This window comes from Cyprinodon variegatus, unplaced genomic scaffold (genome assembly GCF_000732505.1).
Source record: "Cyprinodon variegatus isolate N-32 unplaced genomic scaffold, C_variegatus-1.0 Scaffold1099, whole genome shotgun sequence".
NCBI classification, from domain to species: domain Eukaryota; kingdom Metazoa; phylum Chordata; class Actinopteri; order Cyprinodontiformes; family Cyprinodontidae; genus Cyprinodon; species Cyprinodon variegatus.
In genome coordinates this window covers 183,539-187,464 of record NW_015151552.1, presented here as the reverse complement: position 1 = coordinate 187,464, position 3,926 = coordinate 183,539, and positions in this window count along the sequence as shown.

The window sequence follows — 3,926 nt, the reverse complement described above, 5'->3', positions numbered from 1 at the left end:
TCTATATACACTGCAAAAACGATGTAGAAATAAGTAAAAAAAATTCTTAAAATCAAGTGTATCCACCCTTAATTTTAGAAGGTAAATGAGATAGTTTGCCAATGGAATGAGTAATTTTACTCTTAAAATAAGATAATTAGATAATATCCACATGTCAGTATCATTAGAAAACTCCATAATGCCTCTTTAGAGCAATTCTTAAGAACTTTTAATTTTGGTTGATTTTGGCTCCCCTCAGTGGACAAAGGCTGTATTGTTTTTCCTGAAAGAAGACAGCATTTCCCATGAGGAACAGGACCTAGTTTGGTAAAATCCTGCGAAAACGATCTAGAAATAAGTAAAAATTACCTAAATCAAGTGTATCCACCCTTAATTTGAGAAGGTAAATGAGATAGTTTGCCAATGGAATGAGTAATTTTACTCTTAAAATAAGATAATTAGATAATATGCACTTGAAATAAGACAATGTAATTGTGTTTTCTTATTTTAAGTGTAAATTGTCTTGTTCCATTGGCAGAATGTGTCTTTTACCTCCTCAATTCAGGAACAAATGCGCTTATTTTAAGAAAAAACTGACTAGTCTAGATTTGGATTGAACTACATTTCTGTTCCCAGTGCCTTTATGAAGGATAATTAGCAATGATGTAATGCATCCAGTTATCGTGAAGCAACGTCAAATGACGATGTTGAAAATAGGAAAGGGTTAACTTTGGTTTTTTACCATATTCCTGCACTGCCGCCATGACAGAGGTGTCATTTTAACAAGTTGTGTTAACATATAACCACAAAAATGTTTTACAAAGGTTGCAAAGTTACTTCCTTTTGGTTTAGGTTTTAAAATTTCCTCTACTGACACTTGGAGTTTTAATGGGTGTAAAGGTTTCAGTATGAATATGCAAGGCACTACATTTCTCGGTAGCACTAGAACATATTTGCTATTACGGACTGTTTTCTTGCTCCTTTATGTGCCCATCAGTAAATGCTTAGGACAGGCGTTTTGCAAGGATGCCAATCTTAATCACCTATACGTCCCTGCAGATCACAGTTTCTGGTAGACTGCTGCATTTAGTGAAAAAAAGGGGGAGAAAAGGTGTTAAAAGAGTTTGTCAAAGCATCCTCTCTCTTCCCCTTCAGCCACCTCCACTCCATTTCTTCTGCTTTTTCACCTTACTGCCAAAAGCCGTAGGTGATCAAAGGAGGCCAACATGAAAGGCATCCCTGAATTTAACTTTTTTTTTTTATACTGTATGCCAGCTCACTCCATTTAAAGATATGGAAATACCCAATACAACTTGTACCTACGCAGCCGAAAATGCTTGGCCTCAGTTGACTTTCCCTTTTCTTCAGCTTCTTCCTCAATCCTCTGCTTCGTTTCACCTCTTCAACATCATCTCTATCCATTCCCTGCTCATGCCTCTCCCCGGCAGCCCTCAGGCTTCCAGGTAGATAGCGCTTGATTGGCAGCTGCTGTGACAGTCAGTGGAACAGGCTAAAAGTGGATGAGTGTCAGCCTTGCTACAGGGGCTTAAAGCAGCTGCAGTGTTGTAGCTCCGTCCTGGAGGGAGAGAGAGAGAGAGAGAGAGGTCCATGAAATAAGACTGCCAACTCTGTGCTTTTTCACGCTTCTCTCAACTGAAGCAGGTGGGAGCTAAATAGGTTTTTGAAACCTCTCTGGAGTTTATCCTGAGCCTGGAAACTGGAACATTTTTTTTTTGCAACTCACACCATCTTGTATCCTCTCCAGCTTTCTTGGTATCTTTGGTTTTCGTTAGTGTTTTGTTGTTACATCTCGTTATTAAGTCTTTCTCGAGTGCCTCTCTCCTTCCTTCCAATCACGGCAGAGTTGTCAGCTTCATTTGTCACAGCAGTGGGGGAAAAAAAAAAAAAAGTTTTCTCTTTTTCAAAAACTTCAGTTCATCTCAACCCATTTTGTACAGTTGCTTAGAAGAGGTTTGAGTGAATAGAAAATAGAAAAAAAAAACGTAATTTGAGCATGTCTTTGGTCTGAAGTGGTTATGATCAATTCCCAGAAGGAGACAAGCAATCTGTGATGGATTTTACTGCTTAGCAGTTTGGGTTCTACTAAAAGCAAAAAATGCATCAGTTTTCCCTATGGCTACATGTACCTGAGTCTTCCATACACAGACAGAGGTCAACACTTTGAGACTTGCAAAAAAGAAGCTCACCTATAAGGTACTGGGACAAATCTGGTTGCTGATAGAATCTACCTGCTGTTCCATGAAAGTTTTTACAGCCTCTATGAAATCCAAGCTGTGTCAAATAAAAATGAATGCTTCCCCAAGTAAAAACACTCATTTTGTAAAGCAAATCAACTTTATTTTCTTTGAGAATCATCATATTTTTCATGCATTCAATATATCCATCAATTATTTCATATCTCCTGCATAGCCAAAAACATAATGTGCAACATGTGTGCCTTTACTGTGGTATTTATATACATGCTTTGCAAATGTTTTAGTAATGAGGATTAGTTTGTTAGACTTCGCTATGCAGAATTTCTATCTGCAGAGATGATGGGTCAGTTACCTCGGCATGCTAATAGCTTAATTCATAACAGCCCAATCCGTCTTCAAATTAATTTCCTTTATAATTCTTGGATAATATAAAGGCATCTAAATACTGTGTATGGAGCATTGAAGTTTATCAGAAAGCTGTTAAATTAAATTAAAATAAAACCAAATTGTGACATCATCATGAAAAAAAGCATACCTTCTTTAAGCCCAGCAGCAAAGTATACATTTTACACCTAAATTATGGCAGTGTAGATATACACTAGGCTAATTTAGATGCATCAGTAGCATTAGTCATATTTCTTTGTCACAGGACTTGACGTTTTGCAATAATGTATGATCCCACATCCATAGCAACCAGCAGGATTGCCAAGGTTATAGTCTGGCAGCAGTAACTTAGAATACTGTCATCAGTTCTGAGGAGCACATAAAAAAAGAACAAACTATGTGAACATCAATATATGTGCCAGCTGCATCTCTGCTTCTGATAATATTTAAACGACTAGCTTACAGAGATGTTTAAATTAAACTCAGCCTCAGGCTTTATTTGAGTCATCTTTAACTCTGGTTGACCTAAACAGGAAGAGTCGGAGCCAAAACGCGGCTTTGAAAAAGGAGGCAGTTTGTAACATGATAATTCATTTTTCTTTCTGAGATCAAATGTTGGATAACTTAGTGAAATTTGATGTTTTCCTTTGGTAAAAAAAATCAAAACCTATGACAATTTTTTTTTCATCTCTGATGTACCAAAAATACATTAGTAGAAGATTTCTAAATGACAGCATTTGCTTAATGTATGTCAACAGTATTTCAAAACATGTTTTCTATATACCATCTAAATTGAAAATGTAACATAACATCTCTCTTCTGTAGTTAAAGGTATAGTGGAATTTATTTATTTATTTTATTTTTTTTTAAAAGACCTGCCCTCTCCACTTAGACTTAGACTTCCTTTATTTTCATTGCACAAAAAACACAAGGTGAATCTTGACAACAAAATGTTGATTACTTGGCTACCAGTGTAACAGAGCTAAGACCTTATTCCTGCACAATAAATATGTTATCTATGAGTAAGAGCTAGCTATATACAGGGTAAGAGTATATAATACTCTCCTCGTGCACGCTCTGTTTAAAAGCTGCTGTTTGCATCTCTCACACAAGCTTACTGTCTAAAAGAAGATTTTCAATTTTTCCCCTATGTCAGACTCACTGGTACGGTAAGTTAAAATGTTGATGAGCAAGTAGGACGGCCTTACTTAAATATATCACCAGAATGATTGACTATTAGGAGGACCACTTATTTAGATGATCCACCTGGAAAAAGAACATCCTCCACTAGGGGTGTGGGAAATAATTGTTTTGGCGATATATCGTGATATTCGGCTGCCCAATATA